Source organism: Sorex fumeus, unplaced genomic scaffold (genome assembly GCF_029834395.1).
Source record: "Sorex fumeus unplaced genomic scaffold, SorFum_2.1 ptg000039l, whole genome shotgun sequence".
NCBI classification, from domain to species: domain Eukaryota; kingdom Metazoa; phylum Chordata; class Mammalia; order Eulipotyphla; family Soricidae; genus Sorex; species Sorex fumeus.
Window position 1 is genome coordinate 25192079 of NW_026606096.1, and position 14784 is coordinate 25206862.

The window sequence follows — 14784 nt, forward strand, 5'->3', positions numbered from 1 at the left end:
TTAGCTTATGTTATTAGTCAGCTATGTATTAAATTATAGAGTTTCTTCTCTTTCTAACTTGTTTTATTCATCATAATTCCCTTTCTGTGCATCTCTGTTGTCACAAATGGCAGGATTTTATCTGTATTAGTAGGTCGTATATAATAGGTTATTTCCAAACCTGAGCTATTTTAAATAATACTACCATTATATAAAATTATTATTTTAGTGGGGCTGAAGTGATAGCACAGCGGTAGGACGTTTGCCTTGCACGCAGCCACCATGGCCAATCCGAGTTCGATTCCTATGCCCCTCTCAGAGAGCCCGGCAAGCTACCGAGAGTAACTCCCCCGCACGGCAGAGCCTGGAAAGCTACCCGTGATGTATTTAATATGCCAAACACAGTAACAAGTCTCATGATGGAGATGTTACTGGGCCTGCTCGAGCAAATCGATGAACAACGGGAGGACCGTGACCGGACCGTGACCATGATTATTTTAGTAAGCCAATTATATTGATTTAAATGATCAATTTTATTAAATTTATGTGATTATTTAATAATTATTCAAAATAAGGCATCTTACTTTTTTATGATTATTTTTTCCTATATATCCTGACTTGTACATAGCATTTAGCCTCTGCCCTAGCTGTGGCAGATTTCTGACTAAAGGATGATAATCTTCTTCAATGCAGTTTTCAGCAGCAATATCAGCAGCAGGAGAGCTGCTTTGAGATGTGTGATCCTCAGACTATAGAATATAAGAAATGACTGTAAAGTTTGGGAAAATAAAAGGATTTATGCCCAAACACTTCCCACAACAACGCATCTAAGTCATCAACACGCACTAAATGTTATTAACATGATTCTAATGCATACTAAACGTCAGACTCCCTAGGTTTTGAAAACACCAAAAAGCTTTCATTTCAAAAACTTAAAAAGAAGCAAAACACAAGACTTCACCATCGACTTGAAAGATGACCCCAAATTTTTCATATAAATTTAAGTATTTATAAAAGGTGTATTTTCTTGCACACTACAGATATTGATATTGTAAACACAACTTTGCTATATTACTCCTTTAAATGTATAACACAGAATATAAGTTACATAGCAGTTTGATATCTAGCTTTAAAAAAATCCATTAATCTTTCAATGGTCAGAAATTTCACATTATTTTTTAATCCTTGATCACCTGTTTCCATGTCTTTAACTTCAGATTTTATTTTGCAATAACACATCATTATGACTCAAAGTATCTTATTGAATACACTGATAAAAATATGTATGCAAGCTGAAATTTAAATTGTATCCATTACCATAGACCTAAGGATAATAAATTTCTTCAGAATTAAGAATTAAGAAACCCCAGGAAGAAATGTTCAGTCTGAAGGAAACATTGTTGAAATTTAGTGGAGAAGGGGACTTTATGAACTACTTACAAAATTTCATGTCTTTGGTACTTGGCCAAAAAGCCAATTACCATCCATTGGAGGTCTACAGCCTTTGAACAGCAGAAACTAAACATAGCAGCTAACCACTGCAATAAGCCAACAAGATTTACCAGCAGTGACTGTGCCTATTATAAACACTTTGGCAAGAGAGAGAGAGACATTTACAGAGGTTATTGTTGAGTGTCAGAAACAAGCCAGCTCTGAAGAGGAAAAACACTGTAGAGTCAGACACATGGTGCCTGTGGATGACTTTAGCACTCAAAAGATGGCTCCATCCTCTAGCAAAGAATTTCAAATCATATTAAGCAAAAATGTTTTATCAGAGATAATGAAGAGGTGAAGGTGCTTGCAAGCTTGCAAGGCTGCTGCCAATTTGGTCCCTAGCACTGCATATGGTCTACTGAGCACCACTAGGAATGATCACTGATCACAGAGCCAGGAATAAGTCCTAAGCACTGCTAGTTATGGTCCAAACCGCCTCCCCCCACCCACATACACACCCCAGTGTTTCGTCATATCACCCACAGTGACAGATAAATCACTTTTTGAAAACAATTTGAAAATAATTTTGGAGTCTGCTCTCAAGAGTATTGCTGAGCATATCTATGACACATATCCTATTTGTTTATTTGTTAATGGAATATTACTTTCAAAACTTTTTAAAGTAGGATAAAAAAGAAAAGCATTGAAGCCCCTTTTAAGACCTCCAAATAGATTTGGTATAAATACTCGGTGAGCCATGACTGGTCAGACATATTTAGGGTGAAATGAAGACTTCCTGGCTAGATAACATTGACCATAGGGCCATAAAAACAATAACCTGACTTTGTTTTCTTGATCTGCAATGGGCTGAGAGTCGGAGCATTTAGTTATCCCGTCGTGAAGGTGGTACACACACTCCAAGAATGGGTTTTAGACATCTCAGTACATGTTTGGATTTTATTCAGAAATTTTACTGTCCTTTACATCCAGACTAATAGAAAATAGAGCAATGGATTTCAAAAATTTATTCTGAATAAATCTATCAGAAATTCTTGAATATTCAAGACACAGAGCATTATCATTTAGACTAACTGGCAGCAAGATCAGCTCCCAGAAGCAGTACTAATTATCTTCTTTGGAGTCAACAAGACTGTTTAAAAAAAATTTTTATTAGTGAAACACCATGAGGTACAGTTGTAGACTTACAAGTTGTTGTGCTTGGGTTTCAGTTATACAATGATCGAGTACCCATCCCTCCACCAGTGCCCATTCTCCACCCCCACCAATCCCAGTATCCCTCCCCCCCATCCCCCATCCCACCCTGCCTCTGTGGCAGGGCACTCCCTTTTTCTCTATCTCTCCTTTTGACTGCTGTGGTCTGAAGAACAGACATTTGGTGGCAATCATGTTCTGTCTACAGACTACTTTCAGCATGCATCTCCCATCTTGGGTCGATCTTTCCAGCACCCTTTATTTGGTGTTCCCTTCTCTATCTGAGCTGCCTTTGCCCCTACAGTGTGTGGTTGGCTTCTAAGCCATGGAGTGAACAACCTGGTATTTATCACAGCTGCTCTTGGGTGTTGGTCTCTTATTTTGTGATTTTATGTTATCCAGATGAATGCTATCTTTCTATGTCTGTCCCTCTCTTTCTGACTCATTTTGCTTTGCTCGAGCGGGTCCAGTAACGTCTCCATTGGAGACTTTGTTGTTACTGTGTTTGGCATATCAAATACTCTTGGTAGCTTGCCGGGATCTCCGAGAGGGGCGGAGGAATCGAACTCAGGTCGGCCATGTTGACCGCTTGTAAGGCGAACGCCCTACCGCTGTGCTATTTTCCATGTAGTACCACTTGTATGTAAATTTCATGACTTCATTTTTCTAACTGCTACATAGTTGGAGTCAACAAGACTTTTTATGCATTTTGAAATTTCATTTGCAACCTCTGAGGCTACATATTACAAACTAATGTAAGTAAATATTGAAAGAAGATTACACGATAATTTCAGTATTGGGCTTTTTGGTTTTGTTTTTGCTTGGGGGCCAGACCCAGCAATGCTCAGGGGTTATTTCTGGCTCTTCATTCAGAATCACTCTTGGCAATTCTCGAAGGACTGTATGTATGCTATGGATCAAACCCAAGTTCCTCACCCACAGTACTATCTCTCTGGCCTTCTATACTTCTAGTTTCAAGCTCCATCATCACAGTAGTCACTTAAGCACCCCTCTGCGGTCAGAACTGAAAAGTTTGGGGAAGGACACCCAACAACTCAACCCATGAACTTTTGTGTATAAACATCAAGCATTGACAGAAACCAGTAAGGCAGGTAAACTCTGAGTCAATCTTTAGATTCATGTTTCCAATTAAAAAGTGTGAAGTACTTAAGAAATCATGGGTTTAAAATTCATAAGGAAATTTCCGTCAGAGACCACTGAGGACTGGAACACAGGCATGCTCACCACACCTGACCACGTAAGAACCTGGACTTAGAACAATATATCATCTTCTTTCTCTCCCCCCACCCACTGCAAAACACACACAGGAAACTGGTATCCTCATAGCTGAAATTGGTGGGGTTGGAGATCAGCACACACAACCCACTCTGGTTTTAATGAGGACAATCTATTGCTGTGCAGACACACAACCATTCCTCTTTTCCCCCTGCTTTTCTGTCCCATTTAAAAAAATTAATCAGCTTACCATTTGGAGGCAATTATGCTCTATAAGATCTGTAAAAACAAGTTTAGCACTCACACAACTTGCTTGAACAGTAACCCTTGGCTTGTATTTCTCCTAAAGACCTCAAATACAAGATTTACTTTCACTTGTACATAAAGCTTGAACTCAGGACCGACAGGCGACATGTACCATTCCTCTGAAGACCACTGAATGTCCATTTCATTTCCCAGATACAAACAGCTGCAAAGGAATACTACTAACCTTTCAAGACTGATCAATTTAATTACTGAAAATATAGATGACTTCTGTCATTCTACTATTGTTTTATCATATCTTGATACCGTCTGCTACCTAAGTAAAATAGCTCTCATTGGCTTCACTTCAAGCAATTTCCCCCCTTAATATTGTTTTCTTTCTATTTATTTCTAAGAATACTTAAGGAAAAAAATCTCTTGTTCATTTTTCTCTTAATTACTGTGACAGTTGATTTTATGCGTCAATTTAATTGGATCAGTGAAAACTGGTAAAACAAAGTCAGGTGAGTCTGTAATGGTGCTTCTAGATTAGGTTAGTATTTAAGTGGTGGGCTGGAGTGATAGCTCAGCGGTAGGGCGTTCGCCTTACAAGCGGCCATCATGGCCGACCCGAGTTCGATTCCTCCGCCCCTCTCGGAGAGCCCGGCAAGCTACCGAGAGTATTCGATATGCCAGACACAGTAACAGCAAAGTCTCCAATGGAGACGTTACTGGGCCCGCTCGAGCAAATCGAGGATCAACGGGAGGGCCTTTTAAGTGGTGGGCTCACTAGATGACTCTCTCCACTGTCCTTGGGCATTGTCCAATAGCATGAGTGCATGAAAAGAACTGAAACAAAAGGTGGAGGGGGAAGAAGTAGCCCCTTTTTTCTGCCTCATCTTAAACTAGGATATCTCATCTCATCTCTGTCTCAGGAACTTAGACTGCAATTTTGGATAATGATCCCCCCCCTCTCCCTTTTATATGCCTGGACTCAAACCTACTAAGTACCATCAACATTTGCCTTTATACTTATACGGCCAATTACTTATAAGATTACCTTCTCAGATATTAACTTTTATTTTTCTGGAAGATCCTTATGAACACAACTACTCTTTTGAACTTAATTTATTGCTGCCTCTCTCATCCTCAACCTGGCTGATGATTTTTAAAAAAAGGAAGTAATAGTTGTCCTTTTAAACATTTCAGAAGGCATATTTTTATCATATAAGCCCCTTCTGGTTTTTAAAATTTCTATTACATAAGGAATTTCAAGTTTCATCCTTATAAGAAATGAACCTTAACAGTACATCAACAAACTGCTTCTCAGAACATCACAACCGTGTCAGCAAGACCTAGCACACAAGGAATGGAAACTAATAATGAGCTTTTCTAGCTGTAATCATCAGTCTGTTCTCTTCAGAGACCCTCCAGCCAAAAGAAGTCTGCCAGATCCAAAGGAGCAATATGACTCATCACTGCTGATACAACACTGTGTATATCCAATAGCATCTGTGCCCCGTTAAGCTATTTTTTATGGGAATACATATGCTCTGGAAGCCTCACAAAGTAGGTTAAATTTATTACCTATTGTTGTCGTGAATTATTATGGAGCTGTTGATATTTTATTAGTTAGCCAACAAGATGCTATGCTATAGCACCTATAGCAAACGCCTCTAAAAGAAACATTATTGCTATACAGATAGTGATAGCACAGCGGTAGGGCATTTGCCTTGTGCACAGCCAGCCCTGCCGAGCCGGGTTCAATTCCTCAGCCCCTCTTGGAGAGCCTGGCAAGCTACCGAGAGTATTCAATATGCAAAACACAGTAACAAGAAGTCTCACAATGGAGACATTACTGGGCCCACTTGAGATACTTACACGAACTCAAAAACAAAAACAAGTCGTGATCATGTGCTAAGTCACTGAACCCTTCAGTCTCACTGTCTTACTATTTGCCACTTACAAACCAATTTTTAATACTGGACCAATAAGAGTGAGTCTGGGGATTTCAGAGGAGGAGGGAGTGAGGATTAGAAAGCAACCTCTTAATCTGCATATTCTTTAGGAAATCTCTCAGCTTAAATTATAGACTCTTTCTTAGTATTTAATTTGTTTAGCTAACCCGTAGGAGGAGGTAGCGGTCCCCGTGGAGTGAAGGGAGTCCAGCGATCATTTCCAGGATGCTCAGCCTTGCTGTGCTTCGGCTGTACTGCTTGAACACAGATGCTATGGACCAACTTGGCCACACTGTTGTTCAGTGGCCATGCAAAGCTGGTCTCCATGCAAGCTATGCATCTACTCCAGATCTTAAGTCAACTCACTCGTTTTGTTTTTCCAAGATTCTAAAAATATTTCCTTTGATTTCAAACACCTCAAGGAAATAGTTCAGAAAAGTCCTGTTCACTTTGACTTGTAATAACCCTCTCAGTGGAAATTCAGAGACCAGATACAATCGTAAGGGTTTATAGAATCGGCAGTAGTTATACCTCTAAACCACTGCTACTTCTTTTTCTTACCTCCAAAACACATTTCATAACCTTCAGATACAACCTACATACATGCAAAGTTATTTGAGTGGCTCTTAAAAATCTCTAAGAATATGTGGACAACCTATTGAAATTTTTCATGTTTTTATTTTTTCTGAGAATTTCTAGATAGTTTTCAACATGTCTAAACAGTCAAGTCTTTAAAAGCCTTGATTTATGTTCTGATCCTCCCTAGTAAAACAGATTTTATTTTTAAAATAATACTTGGGGCTGGAGAAATGCTACATCAGGTGAAGTGTTTGACTTGCAAGTTTTGATACCTGGAACAATGTATGATACCCTGAACCCAGCCAGTAATGATCCCTGAGCACAGAGCTAGAAATAAGTCCTGAACACTGCTGGAAGTGCCCACCCAAATATATATAAAATTAAGTATATTATACACTTAATAGGAATTTAGTAGAAAATTTTACTTAAATGTTTATTTAAACTACAGTATTTAATTTTGCTGAATTACATTTAATATAATGACCATTTTATAAATCATACTTTTGTTGTTGATTCTTTAATAAACAGAGTCTCCTGCCCCTGCACCTAGCTGTCCTCACCGGGGCCCCTTGGAGGGGGGAGGGTTGAGTTTCTCTCCCCCCCCCACCCCGAGCAGAGCCCCAGCAGCTGAGGACCTCCAGAGCCAGCCATGGCCATGCTGGGACCACTCTCCACACATCCAGACAGGCCTCATGCATGAAAGAACTGGCAGAGGAACCCAGGCATGCGGGTCCCGGGGCTGAGGTCTCCAAGCCTAGTCGGATTGGGACTGGGCCTTCTCCACCTAGACCCCCCATCTTCCAGTAGGTAGACGTCACACCCACCAGCTGCCGCCAGTGCCAGGTTGGTCCCACCAATGGCCAAGATGCAGAGACTATAAAACCCAGCTCCCAGAAGCACGCTGCTGCACATCTTCCCTTTGGAGAACCTGGCAGGCTACCAAAAGAATCCTGCACGCACGGCAGAGTCTGGCAAACTTCCCGTATCGTACTCAATATGCCAAATACCAGTAACAATGATGGGTCTCATCCTCCTAATCCTGAAAGAGCATTGAAATGGCTCTTTTAAAATCTCACGGCTAGGAAGAAGGAGACGTTATTGGTGCCTGCTCCAGACAATCGACGAACAACAGGATGATCGTGATCGTGACTTTTGTTGTTGATTCTTTAATGGTATTAGTCATTCTGAAGTTGCTAATTGAATAACTCAATTTTGGAAGAGAGAAATAGTTAAAGAAAAAGTATAAAATACTTTTTCATAGGCAGCTCAGATAGAGAAGGGAACACCAAGTAAAGGATGTTGGGAGGACCCATTCGGGTTGAAAGATGCGTGACGAAAATAGATTATAGACTGAACACAATGACCACCCAATACCTCTATTGCAAACCACAACACCCAAAAGGAGAGAAAATAAAAGGAAATGCCCTAACACTGAGGCAAGGTGGGGTGGTGGGGGATGAGGTGGGGGTGGTGGGAGGGATGCTGGGAACATTGGTGGGGGAGAATGGGCACTGGTGGAAGGATGGGTAAATGATCATTGTATGACTGTAAGGCAAACACGAAAGTTCCTATGTTTGCAACTGTACCCAACAGTAATTCACTAATAAAAAAAAAAAGAAACTAAAAAAATACTTTTTCAGGATTGTCCTTGCAGAAAAGCTTTATAGAATAATGAAAAGAACTTAGATTCTGGAATCCAAGTACAGATCTTTGAGTTCCAGGAACAATACTTGCAGTGTCCTTGAGACAATTAATGAAATTATCTAACTTTGTTGGAAATTTTTGATTTCATCTGAAACAATTCAAGATGAACTACTTTGCTCACATTGATAGAACCAATAAGAAGGAATTATAATACAGAAAAAATTTATAGAAAATTCAGGCACACAGAAATCTTCGCCAGGGGAGTAAAGAGAATGGTAAGTGTGCTGTGAATCAGGTGATAAAAATTGGGGGTTGAAGAGCTTGGGAGAATAGTTTTAAATTAAACCTTTCCTCACCTACTTCTCTCAAGGATTCTAAACAAGGAGATGGGAGAGATTAGAAACAGCCAGCAGATCAAATCACATTTTTAATACTTGAAATTGAGATCTCAGTTACTCACATGCTCTGATATTTAGGAAAGATTACCTTCAGAAATGAGAAAAACAACAGGTTTTTATTTTCCAAAAACAGTTGGAAAGATGACATTCAGAACTGTGAAGGGGAAAAAAAACGGTATTTCCTCATCCTGCAATACTGAATCTTGTTAACCCAACACCAATTCTGTCTGGCAAGCCACACAGATAGTGAAGAGTTCAAGACACACAAGTTCCTACTGTGTCTCATTCTCCTCTTTTTGCTGAGGGTGGCAATCCCTAGCTCTCATGAGACTGGGTGCCTATGGCCTTTAGATACCCTTATCTATGAAATAAAGGGAGTCACTATTAGGTTTTAAATGACATCACAGCTTAAAATATTTCCTCATTTATACACTTTTTAGTCTCCTGTACGCTTGTATTTACCAATGTCTATTACTAAGGAAATGTCTATTACTAAGGAGGGCTGGAGTGATAGCACAGCGGTAAGGCGTTCGCCTTACAAGCGGCCAACATGGCCGACCCGAGTTCGATTCCTCCGCCCCTCTCGGAGAGCCTGGCAAGCTACCGAGAGTATCCGATATGCCAGACACAGTAACAACAAGGTCTCCAATGGAGACGTTACTGGGCCCGCTCGAGCAAATCGACGATCAACGGGAGGGCCTTTACCTTTTACCTTATTACTAAGGAAATCCCTAAAAACTAAGAAATTTTGAGAAAAAAATATAAAGAAGCAAGCTGAATTTTACTTGGTCTTAGCCTCATCTTTACACAGTTAGGCAAATGTATTTGAAAAACTGGTCAGATAAAATCTTTCTTGGAACATCAATTATTTTTCCATTGCACTCTCAAGAAATAAAACATTTAAATTTTATAGATAATGAATAAAAACATCTCCAAACAATTTTCAAAGTCATATGATCTTAGTAATCAATAAAGTGGAATTTATTTGAAAAACATCCCTTAGAGAAGTTGCTCCAAGGTGCTCCTTTGTCCCCATAGATTCCTAAGGAATTAGTAGTATATATAAATAAGTGTCACTGTCACTATTACTGTCCTCCTGTTGTTCATCGATTTGCTCGAGTGGGCCCAGTAACATCTCCATTGTGACAATTGTTACTGTGTTTGGCATATTGAATACATCACGGGGAACTTGCCAGGCTTTGCTGTGTGAGTGAGATAGTCTCAGTAGCTCGCCAGGCTCTCAGAGAGGGGCAGAGGAATCAAACTCGGGTAGACCATGTTGGCCGCTTGCAAGGCAAATGCCCTACCTGCTGCAATATAAAGAGTTCTATTGTGTTTGGAAAGTTCATTCTCACAACATTTAAGTATTATACTTGATAGTTGTTTAGTTGATTGTTCACAAACATGATCACAATCATCCTGTTGTTTGTCAATTGCCTTGAGCAGGCACCAGTAAGGTCTCCTTCGTCCTAGCCCTGAGATTCTAAAAAGTGCCATATTCAAGGCTCTTTCAGGGTTTGGAGAATGACACCCATGATTGTTACTGGTATTTGGCATTTATGGGTACACCATGGGGAGTTTGCCAGACTCTGCCATGTGGGCAGGTTACATTGCCTGCCAGGTTGTCCAAAGCAAGAATGAGATAATAAGATGTCAGCTTCCGGGAGCTGGGTTTTATATTCTCTGGGTCTTGGCCATTGATGGGATTACATGGCCCCAGGGCAGAGGAGGGGGACGGGGGTGGGGGGAGTTGGTGGGTGTGACCCCCGCCTACTGGAAGATGGAGTGTCTGGGTGGAGGATGCTCAGCCCCTATCTGAGCAGGCTTGGAGATCTCAGCCCCAGGACCCGCATGCCTTTGTTTCTCTGCTGGTACCTTCATGCGTGTGGAGAGTGGTCTCAGCATGGTTGTGGCTGGTTCCAGAGGTCTTTGGCTGCCGGGGCTCTGCTCAGGGCAGGGAGGGAAACTGATTCCGCCCCCTGCAAGGGGCTCCGGCAAGGACAGCCAGGCGCGGGTGTGGGAGACTCTGTACTGTTCTCTTCTGGGAGCTGGGTTTTATAGTCTCTGGGTCTTATATGGTGCTGTGGGGAGGCAGTTGATGGGTGTGACCCCCCCCACTGGAAGATGGATTGATTATTGTTAAAGGTAAAATAGTCTATTTCATAGTCTATAGTGAATTCTGAGCTTGTCAAGTTGTGTGTGAAATCATGAGAGTGAATATTGTTTCATTTGTCATAATTTTTTTTATAAATATTAAGAACTACCAAGTGAATTGAAAATTTGGAGCTGTGGGAAAGGGCATTACGATTTCATTCCAACCCGGGCATAAGAGTAAGCTGCACCAAACCAACAAAAATGATTCACTAACACCAGCAAGGTGTCCAATCAGTCCATTTAATTCAGCTCAATTCTGCCACTATCGGCTGGAAATAGTATCAGAATCCAAAGGAAGTCGATTCAATTGCCCATGAGTCTCTTTTGACTTCATGTGACAATGATAATTCGATGCTATTGTCCCTGCTAGTTATAAATCAGAGGTTCCCAGAACCACCTCTCCAGTTTCACTTAATTTGTGATAATGACTCAGAGAACTCAGGAAATGCATGTTTTCAGTATATTACTCATTTGCTGCAAAGCCTACAACTTAGGAAGAACCATGAGGAAGAGATACAAGGCTCAAGGTGTGCGGTAAAGGGCTCAAATCCTTTCCAGGAACCTCTCTCATCAGCACCTCTGCCATTTACCTACCTGGAAGCTCTCTGAATCCCATACTTCCGGGACTTTTTTTTGAGGTTTTATGATTTATACAAAATTAATGAACACTTTGACCACTGGCAACTGAACTCACTCTAGTTCTCCTCTTATTCCCTGAAGGTTTAGGGTGAAACTGGAAGTGTCGTGGCAATCACCAGTTTGGTTCTTCTGGAACAGGCCCCATTCTCAGATGCTTCTAATAGTCACCTCATTTGCATAACAAAAGACACCCTTTATCACCCTCAATACTTAGGAAATTCCAACATTTGGGAATCTGTGAGTCAGTGACTATGGATTGTCTTGTATATATATACACATATGCATATGTATATATGTATATATATTTATATACATATATTTATATACATACACACATACATAGCACTGTAGCACTGTCCTCCTGTTGTTCATCAATTTGCTCTAGTGGGCACCAGTAATGTCTCACAACAAATTATGAGACTTATTACTGTTTGGGGCATATCAAATATGTCATGGGTAGCATGCTAGGCTTTGCCGTGCAGGCAAGATACTCTCAGTAGCTTGCCGGGTTCTCTGAGAGGAACAGAGAAATCGAACCCCAGTCAGCAGCATGCAATGCAAACGCCCTACCCACTGTGCTATCGCTCCAGCCCACACACACATATATGTCATATATATATATATATATATATATATGAGAGACACACACTTTGATCATCTAAAAGGTCACATAGATACTTCTTACAGATCAGAATATTGCAATGCGGAGTGCCCAGGATAATGTAGGAATTCATAACATAATTGAGCTTTTGTCAGTGGCCTGAAAACCACTGTGCAGGGTGGTAGACAGGTTATAAGGCCTATGGTCAAAGGTTTTGGTCTAGACAAGCAATGATGGCGGGAAGGGGTTACAAAATGATACGGCTGGTGCCTTTGAAAAGAGAGGATCAGAGCTACAGTGACTAATCTGCTTAGACACTGACTGGGGTATATGACTGTGCCCCAAACCTTAGGGGAGGCTGAAAATGACAAAGCAGGTTCCTGAAGGTCCTAAAAGCTTTTGTCTTGAAATGTTATCAGAGCTATACACAAAGTGAGGAAAAGATTAACTCCAATATGTTTAATCTCAGATCATAGCAGTAGTTTAATCCCTTTATCTTAATGGCAGAAATGGTGCTCTGGATCCCGGGGGTGGTTTCAAGAGAGCAGGAGTTCTGGGCTTTGGGATGTGTGCTTTTAGATTTGTTAGATTAGTGAAAGAACAAGTCTTCATTCTGACTCACTATTTCCAGCTCCAAGATTTTGTGTACATTCCTTGAGGGAATGTTGAGAGAATTTAGTGTGAGTATGGCCCAAGGAAAGCTTTCCACCTATTTGCAAGACTGGAAAATCTCCAAGTCAGAAATTGTTTTAGATAAAATTTAACTAGAAGTAGCTTGTTTGCATATTTGTGCTACTGTGAAGTGTGTCATTCTTAAAAACTGCCTTGTTATGTTTTCCAACATGAAAGAACCTTTTATTAAACACCACTTATTTGTCCAAATTGCATCATTGCATATACATACAGAGACATTCTATGTAATCACTCTTTCTTCTCCTTGTATATATATTTGTGTGCACATTAAAATAGAATCCATACACAAACATACTATGTAAGTTTACTCTTTTATAACATGGAAAAATAAGTTACAAATTAAATAATCTCAAATATCACTTCTTAGCTCTCATCAGAAAAGTGATCAGAACTCAGTAACAATTTTTATAGGATATAAAATAGAATACTTCCTCTAATGAGAAAGAAAAATGAGAATAAACTAATATAAAATATTACAAGCACTGCCTGTGATCTTTAATAAAACATAAGTATTCATTTCCTCTGGGCTAGAAATAAAAAATTTCCACAACCTGAAAATGAATACAGGTTCATTTCATTGAGGCTTCTCTTCTCCTTTCCTGTGTCTTTTTATGATACCTGAATATCTACTCTTCTTTCTTCCTGGTTTATCTTTTATTTTCATCATACCCGATAGAAAAGAAGTACAATTGTTGTTTATTTCTTCTGTACTCAATTACCTTTGACTTTCCTTTTCCTTATTCTTTCTTGTTTTACAGTTTCATATTTGCTAGTTTCTTTTACCTAATTTCTATTGACTTTTAATTCGTTGTACAGATTACATTCTGTTATTCTTTTTCCATCTACCTCCAGACTTAATACAGTACATACTTGGCTATATCCAGAGGACTGTCAGGACTTTTTTCCTATCAAATAGGATCTCTCCACCAGTCCAGTCTTTCCCTGTCCTATCAATTAGAAAAGATGTTACTTTACTAGTTATACTTTGCCTTAGGAATCATTTTAGCAGAGATGTAATGCAGTGCATTTATTTTTCTTTGAACAGGCCTCTACTTATACACAGCATTTTAGATTTCTTCCTTGCCAACACCTGCTGAAGTCTGATTGGCATTGTTTAAATACACTTCTTAGAATTAATTTACATTGAGTTAAGCAATCGCCTCAAAAGAGACTGAGGCTCTCGGTGGGGTTATCTGAATAAGACTCAATAGTCTGACAAATTAAGTACTAATACACCTCCAACTCCCTTATTTTCCTATCCTTTTTCATATTCCATAACCCTAGGAGTCCCACAAAGCATTTTTATATAAGAATTCAATTCACTTTTATAGTTCCAACTATATATGATATTTTCAAGACTGCCACCAGTAAATCCTCAATAGAGAAGCCCCCACATTTCCAGTTTTCTTTGCTATTTTCATCTGTTTTATGAAAATTTTAAACCCAACATAATCCGAAGCAGTAGTTTTCAAATTTTTCAGAGATTTCTTCCTACAATATAGTTAAATTAAGAAAACAGATCTTACAAATTTAGAGCTAAAGGAATGGCTTATTTTTATGAAATCCTTAAAGGTAACAATGGGACTCTGTTACCAGAGCCATGTATATAGCAAGAAAGTGTTATGGACAACATTCAGTTTTATTTCTATAGTTTGTTTTGCAAACATAACATAGATATGTAAAGAATCATCTTAGCAAGCCTACATTTAGAAAAAGACCATTAATAATATTTTGTAAGAGTTCTATGTTTCTTACATATGGATAGAATATGCAGGGTTTTTTTTAAGTTCTCACAAAGAATGAGATTGCAAAGAGATTCAAATTAATGCCACTGGCCATCATAGTTATATACTACACATGTAAGTCCCTGTTAATAATTTTTTAATTATGTTCAGTGACTTTCAGAAACTCTGAATTTCCTCGGAGAGATAATAATTCATAAAACAGCATAAAATCCATTTTTGTATTTCTATACAACAGTCATAATTCTTTATCAGAAACTATTCTTGGGGTC